This window comes from Chinchilla lanigera, unplaced genomic scaffold (genome assembly GCF_000276665.1).
Source record: "Chinchilla lanigera isolate Chin_1 unplaced genomic scaffold, ChiLan1.0 scaffold00022, whole genome shotgun sequence".
Taxonomy (NCBI): Eukaryota; Metazoa; Chordata; class Mammalia; order Rodentia; family Chinchillidae; genus Chinchilla; species Chinchilla lanigera.
In genome coordinates this window covers 25,497,295-25,518,927 of record NW_004955423.1, presented here as the reverse complement: position 1 = coordinate 25,518,927, position 21,633 = coordinate 25,497,295, and the positions used below count along the sequence as shown (strand labels likewise).

The following is a 21,633-nucleotide window of genomic DNA, read 5'->3' as shown; positions in this document are numbered from 1 at the left end:
CATGTGCACCTGCTCTCTGCTTTGCCACCTGAGTAAGTGACAGATCAGGGCGCAGACACTTCCGGTGCACAGCATCTCTCTTACTCTTACTGCAGGGAAATTAAGAGAGACAGTTTCCAATTAGGTTTAAGAGCTTACATTTTAAAAACTTTTTTATAGATGCTATGCTTTTAGAGAGTAAAATGTACCCAGTAACTTTTAACCTAAAAACTTCTGATGGCAAGAAAAATAATAAGTTGAACCTGTGCCCACTTCTACAGTATGATGATTCCATTTTTTCAAGTTAAGTCCCAAATGTGCATGACTCACACATCTGAATATAATGAGATGATCCTTCATCACCTCACCTTCTGGTGCCAGTAATCCCAAACTACAGAATGCCCAAGCCTTTAATAAATGTACCCTATTTCTGGCCATACTCCAGAAACCATGGGGGTAGGGGACATTTAAAGAAGATTTCTGGGCTCTGTAATACAGGACCCCCAATCAGTTATCACAGCTGCCTGGACTTTAACACCTAAAAGTGTAGCAGGCATCCTTAGGGCTTATGCACTCTTTGACATTTACAGGGCACTTGCACAGATACAGTTCAGATCTAAAAGGCCCCCTGAAAGCCTCACGTATTCAGAGGGGAGGCTTCAGACGGTGACTGGACTGTGGAGGAGCTGTACTCCTCAGTGGGATTCATGGATGAGTATGCTGTTAGGAGGTGCGGCCTGGTGGGAAGAAGTCTGTCACAGGATGTGACCTAGAAGGCTGTCCTCTTGCCCCTGGCTCCTCCCACTCTCTCTTCCTGGCTGCCATGGGCTGAGCAGCTCTCCTCCCCCAGGCCCTTTCCCTGTGCTGTTTCTGCCTTGGAGCAGGCTGGCCAGGGACTGCATCCACTGAACCCACAAGCCACAGTAACCCTCTCCTCCCTTAAGCTACAGGGATTGGGTGTTCTGTCCCAGGTACAGGACGGTGACTAAGACATCCACCCATCAACTAAACTGATTTCCAGGAAGTCATTAAAGTGCTACAGTAGTTTTGATCTAAAATGTCCCCCAAGACCTCTGTACTCAGAGGTGGGCTTTCAGAAGGTGACTGATCATGAAGCTCTAACTTCACAGTGGATCAGTTCATTAATGAGGTAATAAGTTGATGGCATTTCTGGGAGGTGATGGTAAGGAGGGGGGGCTAGCTGAGTGGAGAGGGACATTGGTGGGGAGGCCTAGCTGAGTGGAGAGAGACATGAAGGCATGGCCTCAGGGGGAAAGGTCTTGTCTCTGACCCCTTCTACTCTGCCTGGCTCTTGCTCTCTCTGCTCCCTGGCTGCCAAGAGGCAACCAACCACTTTCCTCCTCCATGCCCTTTCCCCATGGTGTTTCTACCTTAAAGCCAGCAGCAATGGACTAAAACTTGTGAAACCTTGAGCCAAAGTAAACCTCTCCTCCTTCAAGTTGCCTCAGGTATCTGGAACCAGTGAGGGAAAGGTAATACAAGCACTTAGGGAAGATATTACTATACTCTTTCAACAGAGGAAGGAACAGGGTTTCAGAAACTTTGTGATTTGCCCAAGGTTATACAACTAGCAAGTGGTAGAGCTGAGATTTGCGCCCAGGACACCCAAAAGCAAACACCAGATTCTTTTCACCAAATTGGTTTGGGAGCTAGGGATAAGACAAGAGACTGAAATGAAAACTGCTGGCAATCCTTGAGATTGTGCTACTAGTTCAATCCTTCATGAACACCGCAACTCCATCCCTCTGGACTGTGGGATGCTAAAGGTACTACCTTCTTCTGAGAAAATGGCAGCTAAAGAAAGCCAAGAAATAAAAATGCTGCTGCTTCGCCCTTCTCCCATCCCAGCATTACCAATTCTGGGTAAGTGAATCCTGCTTCTTTCCACAAAGAATAAAGAAGAGGGGAACCCAAAATCGGAACCCGGGCCAGGCAGAGGTCTATGGCCAAAGCCAATCTCGCTCCCTCCATCACCATTCTTAGCCTGCAAGAGCAGGGGAGAAGGGCAGAACAGGAAGCTGAGCCAGGCAGTGAGCCAGCCCACCCACCCGGCCTGGACCCCAGACACGTCTGCCTTCTACTCCCAGCTAAGACAGCACTCCGTAAAGTCTGCCCTCGGAGCAGAAATGACTGTCACCTGATTTGAATCAATGGCAGCAAGGAAACACTATAAAACTGGCTTCAGGGGCTGGGGATTTAGCTCAGCGGCACAGCACCTGCCTGGCAAGCGCAAGGTTTTGAGTTCAATTCCCGGTACCGGTGGAGCGGGGCGGTGGGGGGGGGATGACACTGGCTTCAAATAAATCACAGACATGCAGAGCTCCGCACAACAGCATGGGTTACAGATCTTCTCTGAGAAGGTAAATGCTTTCTTGAGAAGCAGGACTGCCAGGGGGCTTGTCAGTGACAAAAAAGCCCCAAAGCAGTCCTAGGTGTTATTGGGTTCCTTGCTTAATTGCTTTTAAGGAGGAAAAAAAAAAAGAACAAAACCAAAACCCACTACAAAATGCCCTCCCCACTTAGTTACTTGAGAACAGCTAAGCAGCGATGCCTGCATAAAATCAAGACTTTCTTCACTGAGCTGACAGCTCCACTGGCAGCAAGCACTGATCCTGCAGTAGCTGAGATGTGGAATGCACTGGGCACGTTTACCTCTAGGTGCACAACCAGAGCTGGAATCCTGGACCATCTTATTCAGCGAGTTTACAAGAAGTCACGGGGGGATTTCCAAAGTCAGTCAAGCAGCAGCATCTAGACATCTCAGTTTACAAACAGTTCTTAAAGGCAACTACTAACTGTATGAAAACCTCCCTTCCCTTCACCACTTCAAACATTTAGTAAGAGTTGGGTTTTTGGTTAACCCTGCTTATCAAATGCTTCAAGTTATTAAATTATTAGAAGGGCTCAAATTCTCTGGTACCTTATTTGAATACAATCACAGATCACATGTCAAAAATCCAGAACAAATCTCCAAGTCTAGGGCCAAAGGAGACAGGCCTTATAATCTGGGTGGAAAATGGGGAGTAAACAAGCTAGTCAGGAGCACATCTCTATAACCAATGGGACAAACCTTAGGGAGTGGTTTTTGCATCAGTCAAACCTGAATTTAAATCCTGGCTTTGCCACTTCTGAGCTGTGTGGCCCTAGGCTCTTGAATTCCTGCTTCTAATAAAAATTCCCCTCCTCTACCTGTTCGCAAAGACCAAGCACGGGAAACTGCCTGTTAGGCACTCAGTGAAAGAACTTTTACTATAAACATAAATTTAGAATACAGGCCAGTGTGACCACTTGAGTAATAAAAGCAGGAAATTCCAGGCAGGAAGTAGCTGTTTCATCCTCCCCTACTCTCTTCCCCTCAAAGTCCACCCCAACTAAGCCCACTGCTATGGCTGTGCCTAGCTGTCCCCCTAGAGCCTCAGGCAGTCACAGGTGGGGCTTTTTCAGAGGTGGCTGGATCTACAGTGTATGACACTGGGATCAATTCATGCTGCAGTGCTAGGATCAAGCACACTAGGTTTGAGGATGTGAGTACCGCCTGCCCTAAGTAGCCTGGATAAGACAGAAGGGACAGAAAGAGCTGCGGTCATCCCTTGCTTGCTTTGCTACCTTCTGCCTGCCAGGAGCTGTTTCTCCTCTGCAACAGCAGCCTGCCTCAGAGCCAGCGAACTATAGACTGACACCTCTACCAACTGTGAACTAAATAAACCTTTCCTCCTTTAACTTTAGGTGTCGGGTATTGTGTCTCCGCAATGAGAAAAGTAATTAAGACACCCACCACCTCCTGCACCAGCCAGTGGGATCAAATCCAGCCTGTAATGACAGTCGCCTAGTTAGCACTTCCTTTAACTTTTCATTGTTTCCGGGGTCACTATCCATTTAGGCCCTGGGTGGAAAGTTTGTCTTGGTTCCCCTAACACCCAGGGTCATGCACCCTTCATTATGTAGCTCATCATTCACCACACCAAGAGGCTGGGGATCCGGGATGCGGTACAAGGCTTGCCTGGAGTGCACAAGGCCCTGGTTCAACCTCCAGCACTAAATCACACAAAGATCACAAATTGCTGCACAATGCCATTTAATCAGAATTGTGGAAATTCAAAAAATGTAAAAATCACTCACAAGCAACAGCGGGTAACTTTCCCTCATAAAGGAACGCTCCTACACTCAGAAACTGCTCAGGCTCGGGTCACACAGGACACTCCCACCGTGCTATGGTGAGCAAGGCACAAAGTCTAGTGCAGGGGCCAAGACGCTCAGGCTCTCTCTGTGACTACACCGCTGTGACTACTTCACATTCATTCAGATATACCTATTTTCTAGAATTTCAAAGCCATCCGCTCAAAATAACTCTTCATTCAAATGAGTTTAGAATCCTGGTCACACACATGATGACTTAAATTCTTCCCCATCCGTCTCTGCACTTGCCGCAACTAACTAATCCAGCCCCAAGCTTTCAATCAATGCTTCTCAGCACCCGCTTCTGTGTATAAACGCGTATCTCTATGTGCCACCCTGAAGTGAAAATCAAATGTATATAATACAAACTACATACATGCACAATGTCAAAGTAATCAGAATAATGCTCTAAGTATAAGGGAGAACTAAACAGAATTTATAAGAATACATATTTCAACACATAACTGCAGTCATGAGTACAGGGGAAGAGACAGTGAACACTGTCTAATACTTGCACCAATAATCCCCAGTAAACACTCATTAAGGTAATGAGTACAAAGGCAGACAGACACGAGCATGTTCTTGGTGACGTAAATATAGGCACACCAATACTGACAGACACTTAGGAAATGGTCAGCTCTTCCAGAGAAGTTGCAAACAAAATACAGAATAACACACATTTGACACTGTAACGTATACACTGATGTAGTAGCTGTGCTCCCAGAACATGCAGCCTACATCCAGAGGGTGTGAAAAACGCTTTATTTAAAGTGGAGTTACGCTACGCAAGCTATAAACAGGCTTCTCCCCTGCACATGCCCGGAGGAACTCCTGGAAGTCAAGCAGGCCCCTGACAGGCCTCCTTTGCCCAAGACTGTCTTTGCCCTCTACAGGACCCCTTGTACACCAGGCCACGCGGTCTAAATGCATTAACAGTAACAGATGTACCTCGCTGGTAGGGGGCAATAAAAGGCTTACCAGACAAATCTCTGGGCCTGCCTCTTCATCAGCTTTCAACCTAAAGCTGCCCCTACAAAAAGCCACAAAGAATAATAATAAGACAACAAAAATAAACATTGTGGCATGATGCTGCCCTGAGCTTAGGAATGACTTTGAAATTCGGCCCAATGTATGATAATGAGTCTCACCAACTGCTTACGCCCTCTAACCTCAACAATCTGGGCTAAGACCATCCAAACAGACTTCCCATAGTACTTAGAGCCCTGTGCACCGCTCAGCCCAGTAATGTCCATGCCCATCAGGAAACACACACTGTGCTCTTCAGGCACACAGGACTGAATATGGCATTAGATGTCACATTACCAAAATAATACAACGAAAAGGATTTGTTTTTCTTAAAAACAGGAGCTCTCCAACAACCTTTAAACTAAAATACAGCAGCCACCAACAAATCATCACATGAGCTGCTTCAGGCAGAACTGATCCCTCACCTGCCAGAAAAGGCAGGGATGAAAGTTATTCAGAAAATCCAGGATATCTTATGATATAGAAAGTGCTCATCAATAATCAGGATTGCAAACCAGACGCAATCCAGATATGATCTTTAGTGGATCAACAGAGCATCAAGTCCTATACTTCCTCATAGGCCCTTTCCTGGCATCTTAGCAGCGTACGTAAATTCTGCAAGGTTACGTCAATCACAGGGTGGTATCACTAGAAGCCGTGGTTTGAACATGCAGTTCTGGCTCACTAATGAAGGAGCTTCTGCAGGTCCCTACAAGGGACCAAGAAACTAAAGCACTACTAACAAAGGTAGCACAGAACCAGGGGCCTGCTCCACTGACTCTGTGGAAACCACTGGAAATGCCCAACGTCCTCGATGGGGAGGCTGGCCTTCATGGAGCCACTGCTCTCTCCGCCTCTGAGGAAACGCCATGGAGGACACAAAGACGGACAAAGTATGTACTGAAGGAGCTGACCAGCCGGGAGTGCGAGGCAGAAATTACACATACAACAATCCCAGAGCCAAGAAGAACCATGATAACTAACGGTTCAATTGTTTCCTGTGGTTCGGAAGCATGCACAAAACCCGAGGAAATACGTGCACCCATATGAGGCATTTCTACACATCGAAAGTTTCAAAGGAAGCATCACTTCTACAGAGCTTGTTTGTATCTGAGAATTTATTTAACTCCACGAGTTGGTTTTATTATCACCTGAAGAACTGTCAGAAGGAAACAGTCGTCAGAAGTGAGGCCGGTTAAAAGAATGCACTGGTACATTTCCTGGCCCTTTGGCACAGCTGTTCCGCCTGCATCATACGTGACCGAAGGGTCTCATCAGACCGGGCTCCGAATCACACCCGTCTGCAGCAAAACAGGCAAACCCGCTATTTCCTCAGTATGAGACAGTGCAGAAATAATACATATTTTGAAGGCATTTGTCTTTTCAGGAATCCTGTGTTTATGAACGTGCCTAAAATACAACAGGCTCCAGGAACTCCTCGTGTAACAACCGGGTTCCATTCCTGTGGCTAGCTCATTAACCGGGCTGGCCACTAAATGAGGAATTATCCAGTGTGCTCATTACAATATTCTGAACAAAGACACGGTCAAGGGCAACTCCAACTTGATGACTTCGCTTTTATTTATATAACTCTTACATGGAGTACTGTAATGTGTCACAACATGAATCCACAGTACTGTACTGTACAATCAGAAAAAATTACATTACCCTATAAACAATGTATACTGTACCAAAAAAAGATACTGAGACTCTATCAATAGAATATACCGAACTGTACCCCAATAAAAGCTGATCATAAGTCTGAGCAGCAGGTGGTAAGTCTCAACAGAAGGCCTTGGTCCTGGTCCATAAGTCCAAACAATCGTTAAAGGAGGAACATCAGTACTTACCTGACCCTCACCCAGTGACCTGGCAGGCAGAAATCACTACCTAAATGAGGCCTGCCTACAAGGTCCACGTCCCTCTGTGCTTCCGCTTCAAGTCTAGCACTGCGTGGCAAGCTGGTGCACGCGCAGACGTGCAGTACAGACCGTGCGAGTGCCTGCTGCTGTACCCTTGTGAGAGCCTCCAGCCACACCTGCCACTGTGCCCGCATCGCCCCACCCCATCCAGAACAGCTCTTCTGCTGGGACCTCTGTGCAGCCCTCTTCCATTCCACCGCTGTGGCCCCTCAAACAGCCCTCCTTAAGGCTATCCCAGGCGGCTTCCTCCCAGCTCCAACAACACCACCACCTTGCCCACCGGCCTGTCTAGCTATTGTGTGTCCTCCTACCTCAACTGCCTCGAGGGAAAAGAGCCAGGTCTGCCTCCCATTACAATGGCTCCCTGCGGCCAAAGGCCTACCTTACTGTGACCAGTGCTTCACAAACACCTGCCCAATGCATGGGCACAGGGATAAAGGAGGCTGGGAGGAGGCTGGTAACTTGCATAACAGTGAGCAGGTACAGCTCCAGAAGATGGATTCAGAATCTAGATCTGACCAAACACGGTGCTCTCCAGAGCCCAGCCCCCTACCTCCTCCCACACAGCAGGTGCTTAGGACGTACCAGTCGCATGAACAAATGAGCAGCCTAGGCCTCCTCGAGTCATACTTGCTGGTCACTGTGCTGTGAGAACAGGCTTCACCCTGCCAAGTACCATCTGAACTCGGAACTATCAATCAATCTGAACATACAGTAAGCACCCACAGCTAGAAATCCGGATGCTATCGGCACAATCCAAAAGCAAGCCAAGGTCTGTGTGCTTGGCTGAAGCTAAGAGCAGGATCAGGACTGCAATGTGTGCTCCTCACGGCAGGGAGGCAGGAGCCAGGAGGCAGCCTGCAGGCCCCCACAGGGCTGCCCCTCCCAGCTCTCCCAGAGGCAGCACAGGAACCAACCCATGGGGTAAGAGCATTCTATGCCATGCATCCTTACGCTAATACCGAAACAGGGAGGGGTGTCCAGTGAATCCACTGCCTGTTAAGTCAGGCTGGTTTATCAGATTAGCTGCTACTACTGGTCAGAGCAGAGAAGCCTGAAAGTTGGGACCTGAGCAGATTACGCTCCCACGCAGCAACAGTAGTAAAAAAAAATCCCAGAATAAAGAGTGCCACCAGAACTGGACCAAGAAGAGAACTGCAAAGGATAGGCCCGGCTTCGGGCTCCAGCTCTCGGTCTCTAACCGCGGCACAGTGTGTACTCACACGCCTACGCACGTGCACCAAGGGGGCCGGCCAAGAGCCCAGCTCCCACGGAAGTCCTGACTGTGATGGAGAGAGGCTCAAAGAGCCCTGGAGGAGCCTCGTCGTGCCCCCTCTTCGTTCTCCACTGTCAGCCAGCTCCATCCTTCATAAAACAAGCGAGGCACAACACAGATCAGGGCTTTCAAGCTACATGGAGCCAGAGGCTCTGGGTGCCATGCAGGTCTGCCGCACACTTGCTGCGCGCCTCCTGAAGCACTGGGCGGGCTTGGGGAGAACAGCTGGCTGGGTAACAAGCGAGTCACAGCAGCACGCACAGCAGTCTGAAGAGTGCACGCAACCATCTCGCGCCAGGCAGGTGCCAGTCCTGGGGTTCTCCTCCGACAGCAAAGCTTCCCCTGCCCCCCGCCCCAGGTTTCCTGAGCAACCCAATGGAAGAGCATCCTCAAAGTGCGAGCTGTGTTACTAGTATTATTTATAATTACTTATCCATGGGAATGAGACTTTCCACACTGCAACCAAAATTAAATTCAGAACGAAACTGGCAATAAGCCCAGCAGGGCTGGGACTGCCACTCAGGGCTCTGCTGCATGCCAGGCAGCTGCGTGGTGCTTAGCCACACTGTAAATAAATGCTATGGAGCTTCCAAACCCTCATGTATGAAAGCAAACGCCTTAGTGCATGAGGCTCTTTGTGGGATTTGACTTGCAGCAGACTTCCTTGGCTTCCAAAGAATCAAAACTCACAGTACCAGATTCCCTCAAAGACCCTCTTCAAGTACTGTACTGGGAACTGAAACCAGGCCTTCACACCTGGTCTCAAACAGGATCCTCCCGCCTCAGCCTCCTACAGTGCTAGGATTACAGGCATGCACTGCCATGCTGTCGTCGCTGTCGTCGTGGTTTGTGTGCTTCTTTCAAAACAACTTTAGGTTTACAGAAGACTTGCAAAGAAAGTAGAGTTCTCATACACTTTCAGCTCTGCCCAGCTACCTCTAACACTAACGTTATAGCACTTTTTAAATCAACACAACCGGATAATCATCCACGCCGTTTGGCAGCCCCAAGGGCACTCACTTCTGCCTGGCGCACATACTCTCCACTGCCTGCTGCCTGCTCCGCTTTCCCCACTGCACACCATGAGCTGGGAAGGGAATTAAGAACACAGCCATGAGCCAAAGGTTCTGATCTCAGTACGAATTCCTACACCATGTAAAATGGAGCTCATAGTCACAGACATTTGTGTTTTTATTTTTGTTTTGGCAATACTGAGAGCTGAACTCAGGGCCTTCACACGCAGCTACATGCCCCATCCTTTTTACTTTAAGACAGGGTCTCACTAAGTTGCTAAACTGGACAGTTTGGGCTCAACTTGAGACTCTCCTGCCTCAGCCTCCCAGGGTACTGGGATTACAGGAGTGTACCACACTATGTGATTTTTAAATAAATGCAGAAGGCTGAAGAAATCTCAGATAAGAAAGAATAGTAATCATGAGAAAAATAATAAACAAATGCTACATCAGTGTTAGCTCTACATACAAGATACTATGCCAAACCTTTTACCCATTTAATTCCAAAGCACCCCAGAAAGTTTGCACCACTGTTATCCCCCCTGGAAATGGCACAGGTGCAAAGTAAACCCCGCCAGACATGGGGTCACGTGCTTGGAATCCCAGCTACTTGAGAAGTTAAGGCAGGAGGATCAAGAGGTTCATGCCAGCCTGGGCAACTCAGCAAGGCCCTATCTCAAAATAAAGAAGAAAGGGGCAGGGATGTGGCTCGAGGGCAGAGGGCTTGCTTTGGTCTGGCCACCCCTTGAGAAGCCGGGACCTACTCTGCAGTGGGGAAAGTTACTCCAAGTTCCACAGCAGTAAGACACCTTCCTTTACTAGGGAGAGAGAGCCCAGCCTGGGCTTAAACAGGTGCATTCCCTCATGCCACACCTCGGGAAGCCACTCAGAGATAGATGTCACAGGCCTGGCTGGGCAGAATCGCTCCCAGCGCAGCACCCGTCAGGCCTGAGTCATCTATGACCAAGAGGTGCTTGCTCCCCCACCTCGCCCTCCCAAGGGGGGCCGGGGAGCAACTGCAAGGCCTTGCACAACCCTGCCTAGAGAGAACTCCAAGAGGCCTTTCCCAGCGCAGAGGAGCATGTACTCGTGCGCGCACGCACACGCACGCACACACCAACAGGAATCCTAAGACACAAAACACCAGACAGGTCAGAGTCCATCCACAAGGGGCGGTGCGCTGCGGGCGCTGCCCCGGAGATAGTCTGCTTTCAAAGAATCCCAGGTTGCCCTGTCTCTGCTCGTTTGCGACCTGGTGACCCACGCCAAACCATGAAGCCTGCTCAGGCCCCTGGGCACACTGGGAACTCTAGCATACAATGACTACACAGACACACACACCCTCCAGAAAGGCACACTGAGACGGCTGGGGCCAGCTCGAGGACCAGCGCCCTGCCCCGGGAATGAGCACAGGGAGTCCCCGCCCCTTATCACTACCTGCAGGCCATGAGGAAGGTATAGGGCTGTAAAGCAGCTTCCCTGACTGTCCTCCAGCCCTCGTCCGTCCTCAGACACTTGCTCAACAAGAAATGCAACCAATGACACAAAGGCAGAATAAACGAAGTTGTCCCCACAAATGTGGTACTAGGGACTGAACCCAGGGCCTTCCCCTGAGCTATATATATCCCCAGTGCTTTTTATGTTTTATTTTGTTTTGCTTTGTTTTGTTTCATGACAGGGTATCTCACTAAGTCACTAAGTTGCCCAGGTCAGGCTCAGACTTGTGATCCTCCTGCCTCAGCCCACCAGAGCACTGAGATTACAGACACGTGACACCATGCCCAACCTTAAGAACAGCTTACGTAGAGGCAGGGCAGCCACAGCAGAGAAGCTGACCAGCAAAGGGCTAGATGGCACTGGGAGGTGAGGGACAACTTACAGCCCCCGCAGCAGACTCTGTACATGCCTTACCACAGCCGGGGGCCGCAGCTCCTCCAAATGCTCCCTTCACGCACCACCCCACTCAAAAGCGCTGCCAGTGTGACGGCAGGGAACGTTAGGTTGAACCATAGGAAACTGACGATATCTGACCAAAAATGGCAATTTCACATGACTAAATTAAGTAAGTGTATGTAAGAATGCAGAGCAGCGCATCACAGGCCAGCCTAATACTAGAGAAGGACTCAGGCCTCCGACAGGAAACACTCCGACAACTGTCTTTAAAAAGGGTCGGTTACCAGGATGGTGTGCAGGACCTTACGAAGGCTGGGTGATCCTGGCTGCTGGGGAGCTGGCAGGCAGCTAGGCCGGCTCTGGTACCACCTGCGACGCTGACACCTGCAGCCGGGGCTGTGAGGGGTGCTCACAAAGTCTGCACCTACAGGAAGCTCACAGTCTCCACGGAGCAAGCCACAGCCACCAGACACTGCAGCACCCCTCGTCGGGCTTCCAGCGTCCTGGGAGGCCGCCTCACACTCCGCCGGCACAGTACTGACCAACACCATCTGGGTCCCAGCCACTGCTCCGGGTGCCCCTGAAGCCCCTTGCCCGAGAGCACCCTGCCAGCCGGGCACACCACTCTGGTGTGGACAGCCGTCCTGCCAGGTGATGCCGCCCATGAAAGTATACACACAGGGCGGCTGCGCAGCTGCGAAGCGAGGGCCGAGGAGAGCGTGAGCACCGCCACAGCCCGGCTCCAGTCCACCGCTTGACTTAAGAGCTTGCTGCTTGCAGAAAGGCACAGTCGCCATCCAGAGCTGCCAGGCAGCGCGGTTTAAAGTGTAAGCTGTGAAGTCAGACAAGAATTACTCATTTATACAAGGAAGGAGACACTGAATCCTTCCAAATGTCGGTTCCCTCATCCCAATGCGGATTACAGCCACTCATACAGGTACCTGGGCACACAGATGCAAGTTCACAAGGTCAAGGCCAGAGAGCTAATGCACACAGTCGCACGAGGCTTTTCTAGGGGCGCACAGGTGCACACAGTTTCACCCCGCACTGAGGAATCCAGCTGGTACTACACTGGCAGTGCGCATATGCCTCAAGGCACAGAGACGGAGCCAGAGAAGGGAGGAGAAACCACACACGCTGTGTCCCCAGCCGATGCATCAGTACAATTCCTCCCCAAACAAGGTCAGTGTGCAAAAGGACTGTCTGAATATGCTAAGCCCCACTGTTAGGTAGCACACATAAAACGAGTTCACCGAAGGAAATGCTGCAGAAACTTCATACAAATGCTCCTACGTCGCCAGGCTTCGTGCTTAGAACTGTGTGAACAATACAAGTGACTGCATGCCAGGGGAGTCTGGAGCACAGGCCCTACACACAGGGCACTGATGGCTTCAAAAGGACAGGAGCCACAGAGAAACTACACCAAGCACAACAAGGACTTCAACACTAAGCTAGTCTGTGTGGAACAAAACCAGTGTGTGCACATGTGCGTGCGTGTGTATGTGTGTATAAGACCTGAGACTATGAAAAAATTCCTATTACAGTAATAGCCACCATTTATGGGAGACCTTTTCCATACCGAGTTTTCCCATTTCAATTTCTTTAAAAACGGAGAAAAGTAAGGTTTAGTGTTTCTAGGCAATAGAATTCTTTTCTTTTTTTCTTTTTTTGGTAATGGAAAATTGTTTTGTTTTGTTTTGGTTTTTTTTTTGGTTTTTCTCCGGTACTGGGAACTGAACTCACGACCTTGCGCTTGCCAGGCAGGCGCTTTTTAGGCAATAGAATTCTTAAGTGGTAAAATTCAGGCCCAGGCCACTCCACTCCAGGCGGAGCAGTACTGTGTCCCTGGGGACAAAGGGCTCAGCACCGCCAGAGTGTGACATATGACCCTGATCATCAGAAGTAAACTATATTCAGGCAACTCATAGAAAGTGTATTTCCTGTATTTCTCATCAAGCTAAAGTTTTAAAAATATGATTATTATAAAATAAATTCTCATCTAGAAAATTTGATGATTCCCAAAGGAATCATCCTTAAGGGTTCAAAATAGCCAAGAATTTACTGTAGCATGTATCCACATCTTTAAAAAAATCATTTTCTACCTCTAGTGAAACATTTTTCAAATAGAATGCAACAACATACTAGAAAACATTTCACTTGGGGCTATTCACTTTACTCATAATAATCAGAAATGAAAGTTAAAATGAAGAGGGTTTGTTTTGACCAACCATATATGGTAGGGATAAAACTAAGCAAAATCAGTCAGTAACTCCATCTGTGCTGGGCATGGCGGTGCATGCCTATAATCCCAGCACTCAGGAGGCTGAGGCAGGAGGATTGTTTTAAGTTCGAGGCCAGCGTGGGCTACAAAGTGAGATCAAGGCCAGCCTGAACTGCATAGTAAGACCCTGTGTCAAAAAGACCAAAAAAAAACCAAAAAAAAGCCAACAAACTCCATCTGGACACAATCCTTGGACTTGAGGGCGGGTATCAGCCAACGCTTGCATGTTTCACAAGAAGACAGAACAGGAGATACTCTAATTAACCAACCCAAGACAATATCTTCTCCCAAACTTACAGCTTGAAATGGAGAGCAGAATGGGAGAACCACGTGTATCACAGGTATACTCTCAGTTGCTTATGCCACTTTCCTGTTTAAAGTAAGTAACTGTCTTAACTGAATGAAGAGGCCAAATGAAAAATGTCATCATGTGAAAAGATAATGACAGAGTTATCCTGCTTTCTATTTTTAATCATTAAGGAAATTGTATTATCAAGATGAAAAATAATTACACACAATTGGGTCCTATTAGCTAGTAGTAAACTACTTACAAGCCAGAGGCATTGTTTTGTTGATTTTCCTAATTCCTCTAATAGACAAAAGGTACCTTTTCATCATACCAAGTTTTTTAACTATGCCTGAACCCTTCTAATTAGTAGCATCCTGAAGACTTTACTGCCCACACATGGGGTTTCATCATATACACCTATGACTTCATTAGGTTCTCGTAACCCTAGTTGATGGTCAGATGTCATTTCAAAAAAAAAAGAAAACTGAGTTAAAGATAATGTTAAACTACTACCTCAATAACACACCAGTACCAAGCACACACATGAAGATAGCTAGACGGAAACTTCTGACCTCAAGCCTAACATTCTTTCTACAGATTTTTAATATAAAAATTTGAAGATGTGTTCAGGAAAACTGAACAAGTTTTAAAAAGTTTTAAAAAGATGTGTTCAGGAAAACTTAAACCATGGAGAAAATAATTTTTTATGGTGGGACAGCCAGATTGAAAAAATCAGTTAGCATTCATCTTATATCATAAACTAAAATAAACATTTTAAAAAGTTAAATATAACAAATGCTAAATCTAAATACAGTTAAATATTTATACAATTAGTAGAGTCAAAAGGTCTCTAACGTGACACCAGAAACCTTACAAAATGAAATGTTTGATTTGAGCACATGAAAGTATAAAACTTCTATACCAAATCACCTAAATATATACGTAAATAACCTCAGGAAAAAATATTTGTATCATATATAACAAAATTAGTACCATTAACACATACATTATAAATAAATCAAAAAGAAAAAAATTAAATAAATCAAGCAAAGGTCTTGATTAGCAATCTACAAAGAAAATAGGAGTTTTCAAACACACAGACACAAAAAAAGTACAGGTCAAGCATGGTGGCACATGCTTGTACAGTAATGCCAGCACTCAGGAGACTGAGGCAGAAGGATCACCGAAAGTTCCAGGCTGCCTTAGGCTCTATAGCAAGTTCAAGGCCAGCCTGAACTACATAGTGAGACTCTGTCTCAAAAAAAAAAGTAAAGTGCTAGTCATAATAAAATATCTACATAGTAAGACACAGATTTGCTTTTTACTAGCAGATTGACAAATTTTAAAAACATAATATCCACAAATTGATTAAGCATGGTAAAGTACATTCTCTCATTTAAGAATGCTGAATTTTAAAAAATTTATTACAGTCAAAGTCACAGTGCATGAATCCCCCTAAAGCCCTTCTTCTCACTTTGCACACACTCTTGTCACTCTGCCAGCCACTTCCTGCAGCAGCTCTGGCATCCTCTCTCTTGAGGGTCTTTAGCTGTGCTGTCCCACTGCCTCAACGCCCTATATCCATTCAAAACGTTTCCCTTTCCTGCTCATTCTAACTTTGGGAAAGAGCTGGAAGTCGCACAGTGCCGGATCCTGTGAATAAAGTGGATGAGGACACAGCATCGCGTCTTTATGAGCTGCCCTTTCTGCTGGATGGTGCTAGGCAGCAGCAGTCACCATGCTTCTGATCACACCTCGTAAGGACATTCAGGCAAGAGCTTCAAGAGTGGTGCGAATGATGAGTAAGTGTGTTCAGACTGAGGGGAGGGTGTGGAGGGGAGTCTCACGGCTCTAGGTCCTTTAGTGTAAGAATTTGTTACAAGTTCTACACTCACCATTTATTTTGATCACTCCCTGTGTAATGTGTGGACCAAGTGATTCTCCCCAAACACACCCCAGCCACTCCATGCTCCCGTTGCCAGGCAGGAGCAACAACAAACCAGGACACACAGCAGGCCTGGCCTCACCCACAACATAACCTTGCTCCCTGGCACCTGGCATGGAAGGTGCTGGCCCAAAATACCCACTACCACTCCTACCACTTGGGAGAAGATGGACCACCCTTCCCTTATATACCTCCCTCCACACTAACCAGACGAAGACAGGAAGAGGGGCCAGTCTCCTGCAATGTAAAAACTTAAATAAATACACATCCATGCGTGCAAAATGGTACAGATCCCATGGAGAGCAATTCATAATAGTAATAAAAATTACAAATGCATTTATCCTTTAACCCAGCAATCGCACTTCTGGGAATTTGTCCAACCTCCCACATTAGTTATCAGGCTAAGCATATTTTTAACAGCAAAATTATGGAAATAAACCACATGTCCAAAAGGGGACTGGGTAAATAAGCCATGTTCTATACACACGAGAGAACATGCTGCAGCTCGCACACACGCACACACAGAGGAAAATACGCTGTGTCCTCACGGGGACAAAGAGGGCTACACAGTAAAATGAAGGCAGAATGGTGGACAGTGTGCGCTACCTCTGCGCACGTGTAGAGTAACAGCACAGGCCTGTGCTGAGTACCTGGATGCAAGAAAAGGAGACAGAGGAGAAGGCTGGAGGAAGGAAGGAAACCGCTAAGAACATGGAGGGCGTCAGGCATTGCGATCTGCACCTCCCTGAACTGTCTGCTTTCTGATCCCTGTCACACTGTCAGTATTGCTGAAACAGTAATGACACTGCCTAAAAGCACTTGCGGGAAACTCCCCACCCACAAGCACTGGCGCTGAGCCTCAATGGGATCGGAGCAGATAGGATCACATAGGCATGCCTCGCTCTCTGCTCCCCGGGAGGAGAGAGAAGCAAGAAGGCCTCCGCTGTATGGACTGTCGCCGGCCGCAGGCCATGTGTCCTGCACACAGTTCAACTGCGTGGTGTGTAGGACCACTCGCCTCTGCAAGAGAGGAAGGGGCTCTGGGGGCTCTTGGCGACCGGCCCACTCACAGGGCCGGGACCGGCACGCATGCTCTTACCTGAGCAGACTCCGAAGCAAACAGTTCCGGCCTCCGTGCCACCTCTAACCACACCTCTTCCCTCTGTGCTGCTCCCTCTAAACACTGTTACTAGTTTTGAGAACAAATGCATATGAAGTAAAGGAAGCATTCTCTTGTGTGGCTGGCACGAACAGAGTTAATCATGGGAAAGCAATCACGTAACTTTTCCCCTCTCAATCAGCCTGACCTGTGGAGATGTATGCGAAGTCGCTGAGTAATGAACTTCACAGGAACTGTAAATCCACACAATGACAGGGCGGAGGAGGAAGGACACGGCAGCCACTTGTCCTCACACTCGTCACCACCTACCGAGGCAAGGCTCGGCTCGCTCTTACAAGCCTGGGGGGTCAGTGCTGCTACTGCCCCATTGTACAGGGAGCAACTTGCCCAGAGTGTCCTTGCTCTACCGCCACATCACTCCCCACCTCACAGCAGTGTCTCCCTGCGACACTCCCGTCTGCGGGGACAAAGGAGGCGCCAGGTCAGAGTTCTCTAGCCAATCAGCACTGGTGTGCGCTCTCATGTTCATTCTACGTGTCAAAAGCATTCTAACAGGAGGAGGCTTCAGCTGGCTGCCACAGGTCTGCTGAAACCCAGACTCCAAAGCTTGTGCTTGGCAGTGCAGGAAGAGATGAGCGCTCCAAAAAGGCCGGGACGTCAGGATCTAGACGGGGCTGCCTCGGCCTGGGGAAGGCGGCTCCACGACCCGGCTAGCCGGAAAACAGCTGGTTGTGAACAATTCCTCACCGTGACACTTCTCAAGACTTCAGTGTCCACATATGCTCTGGTTCTGAGCCACATCACAGCAATTCCTGAACTCGCCCGACCACGAGTACCTTGAGAAGAAGCCTACTCTGGGAGATACGGGATTGAAAAGGTGATTAGGAGGGAAAAAGTAAAAATCACCAACAGCCCATGAGGCTGAGTCCAAACAAGTCACAAGATCCAGCACAGGGGTTTGAGCCAGAGGGCGGGTTTGAAGGAAAAGATGAACACAGTTTAGGCCCTGTTTGAGTTAGTGTTGTCTAAAATAGTGTCAGTTCACAAAAGAGTTAAAAGCAACGTCTCAAGCTGCTATTTGAACACATCACTTGCAACAGACAAAAGACCAAGACGACCCAAATGCACAGGAAAGAGAAATGAATAACCAACTGTGGCACCTATGTACAACAGAACAGTCTGCAGCCTTAAAGATGAAGGAAATTCTACTGGTGCAAAACAGTGTGGGCCTGACCCACCTGACCCCCACTGGACTCTCTCCCCACAGTCCCTCGGGGACTCTGACACACAGAAGCCAGAGGGCACTGTCTTGGGGCAGCAGCAGGCCTCCTTCAGGGCGCCTGGAGAAAACCTTTCCATGGCAGCAAAGGAGATCAATGTGAGCAGGGCTCCCCTTAAGATGCTCCAGTTACCGAGGTCAACACACCCCAGCGCCTTTTTGTCATAGTGAAAACATCAAGAAAGACCTGGTACAGACATCAACAAAAAAGCAGCTTCCCTGGACAGGCCCTGACCAGGAGCTTCCTCACCACAGCACCTTGCGTCCTTTGTCTGCAATGCCTGCACCTTGGCTAGGCTGCAGCACGTAATTCCCTAACTCAGTGAGTATAAGTTCAAATTTAATATAACCTTCATTTGGTAACACGTCACTACTCTAAGAGCAGAGAACTCTCACATCGCTAAGAAAAAACAGATTTCATCACTATCAGTGCAAACCTACACTTTACTATATTGTGAAGAAGACGCTCAAGATGCACCAAAGGTTTACACAGAAACAGAATTAGAAACGCTTCCGAATTACCTGATGCACAGCGTATGAGAGAACACTTGCGTATTACTGTGAGAGAAAGGCTCTGGCTGGGACGTTCGAGGCCAGTGGTGGCGAACCTGCAGTACACTTGTCGCTTGCTTTTCTTCTAAGACAAAAGATGCTCACGGGTGAGCTGTTTCTCTAAACTAAAACCTCACTATTCAGACTTAAGTGGAGTGTTGGTGCTCCGTGATAAGTGAGTGGGTTCTGGGTTGCAGTTGGGCCCTCGTCTCTCCAAGGTTTGCCATCGTTGGTCTAGGTGAACGGGAGGGTACCTCACAGAGAAGGTCCTTCACCACGCCCTCAGGAGTGCCCGGCCCTTTCCCAGTCCTTCAGAGCAGCACTCCCTTTACTCCGGATTCCCTTGCTTTGGTTTTCACAGACAGAGGTTAATCTCACGAAATCCAAACCTGATCCACAGATGCCTGACTGCACAGGCACAGACTCACATGAACTCAGCAGGGAGAAGGGACAAGGGGTCCAAAGTGCCGCTGGTTTCTAGACCCACCCTCATGCAAAGAGGATATCTAAAAAGCTGTCATGACAGCAATTCGTGTCAAACCACTCTAACATCTATGATCTGCAAACTCACAGCAGAAAGCTGCATGGAGGTGCCTGAAGCAGAATCTTAAAAGTGAACTGCTCTCCCTGAGCGTGGTTATAAACTTGTTGTCAGGAGCTTCCTCACCACAGCACCTTCCGTCCTTTGTCTGCAATGCCTGCACCTTGGCTAGGCTGCAGCACAAAGATAAACTGGCAAAGATAAACTGGCCTTTACTTCACAGAAGTAGACCTGAGCCATAAAACAGCTACAGAATCGCTGTAACCACTGACCAGTACCAAATGTACCTTCTGAAATTGCTGTGGGGCTTCGCTTTGCATGATGCAAGATTAGCAGCCAGTATTGTAACTGTAAGGTTGGAGGCAGATGGCACTATTTATTCAGACAAGCTCTTAAAGCTCAGTGCAGGCCATGAGATAAACACAAGGAACAACACTCTTCCGCAGGGCCATCTTCTGGCACGGAAAAGGGTTCCCAGCTCACCCCTCAGCAATATGGAACTGTGCCCGCCCAATCCCAAGGGTGCTTGGGGGGAAATCTAACCAGGAGAAAGTGTGCTTAGGCACCCCAGGGTCCACAGGGCTGATCACTCACCAAGGAACACGGAACTCATTGTTCCACAGGACAAACTGGGCAAATTCATAGTTCCATCAAAGTTCAGTGTGCCTTTTAAATTATGCATAGATAAGCACTCAAAACCTTAAGACAACAACGCCACTTACAGTATCCTAAGGAAATGAACACTAATCAAGATGCTCACTTTGTGGGATTATCCTTAGAATAAACATTGTACATGTCCCACAGTCAAGAACTAGGGAAATAAGCTTTCACTGATGCACAAATGAAGAACTATGCACCACTATGCACCACTATGCACCACTTGGACAAGTTATTACCAAGGTGCAGGGCGGGACGGGGGGTAATAAGAACCAGCTAATGAAAAAGCCGGAAAATGAAACAGTGTTATGTTCCACAATCTCCTTGAAAGCTTTGTGTATTTTATGGATTAACATAAAACGAAGTCTAAATAATAAGCACTAAAATATTAACAAAAGCACATGTCTGTGAATGAGGGGTCTTAGACTCATTTATTAACTTTTCTAAGATGCAAATACACAAGTATTTGTTATTTATGTAGTTATAGTTCAGCAGCTAGAGCAAAGTCCAAAGGCTTGCCTACAAAAGGCCAATTCTTAGGTTTACATGCAAGTTCTCCAAAAGAAAGCATGAAGATGTATTTGATATTGAACTGTACCTACTGGAAGAGAGAGAATATGGCCTGGGGACAGAAGCTCCAAGTTGCTTGGGCTCTAACAAACACATGAGGACAGACTCACTAACCTGTCCTGACCTCTTGGCCCTTTCTGGTCCTTACCATTCTCAATACACTGCCTTCCTACTGAGGGCTGATCAATCTAGGGCTGCTGTTTTCCCAGTGCCTCCACACGCTAGGCAAACGCCCTGCCAAGGAGCACACCCCAGTCCCTAGGTGTGCTCTGTAAAACAGCCTTTCTCCTGGCAGTCCGGAACAACCAAAAAAGAAAACAGCAAACAATCAACCAAGGCGTTCCAAAAGCCAAGCCCACTCAGCAGCTTCCCACAGGGCACCTGGCACCCACAGACTTGCAGGGCAGAGCCAGGACAGGGAGGGGAGCAGAAGGACCCCTCCCTCACCGCCCTGGGTGCTTACTGGATGCTAAGAGGGGAGGAGACAGGGGCAGAGCTGAAGCTCTCCCAAAGAATGAAGGAAGGCTTCCAGGAAGGAAGGACACAAAACCCTACAGGATGAGTAGGGGTGGAGAAGCGAAGTGTTCCTACAGAAGGAACTCATGCGTGATCAGGCCCAGAAGACAGACCGTGACCTTACTTAAAAACCAAGTGCTGGTCAATGGGGCTGGGAGCTGCCCGCAAGGAAGCGAATGGAAGGAAAGCAAGGGGCTGACCATGCCAGGCATCTTAGCCAATGTTGGGAGTCTGAAGACTTGAGCCTAACCACAGAGGGTAACAAGAGAGACAGCAAGCAAGGCAGTGACGTGTTCAGATCAGCATCACACAGCCATCATCATAAAATACCCCACTGAATGGAAAAACACCAAAAGCTGCAAACAATTCATCTCCTAAGTAGCAAAAGTGAAGCAAAAAGCAATGCATGAATGTTCCAAGGGCACCTGGCTGATGTAGAAGTAAAGGTCCCCATTCCCAGGAGTCATGCAAAAATAGATCAAATTTACTAGGTTAATTCAGAGTCCCAGTCAGCTGAAAGTTCTGTTCTTATATTACTGCTGAGTTATACAACAGGCAGTGACAACCCTCACTACAA

General features: G+C 47.9%; 1 protein-coding gene across 1 annotated transcript in view; it reads right to left on the bottom strand.

The window, feature by feature from the left end:
- Jak1 (Janus kinase 1) overlaps positions 1-16,939 on the bottom strand; it is a 79,838-nt gene extending 62,899 nt beyond the window's left edge. Inside the window, exon 1 of the mRNA XM_005385307.2 lies at positions 16,921-16,939. The gene's annotated coding sequence lies outside the window, so the exon portion shown is untranslated. The remainder of the gene's footprint in view (positions 1-16,920) is intronic.
- Positions 16,940-21,633: the final 4,694 nt, after the last annotated feature.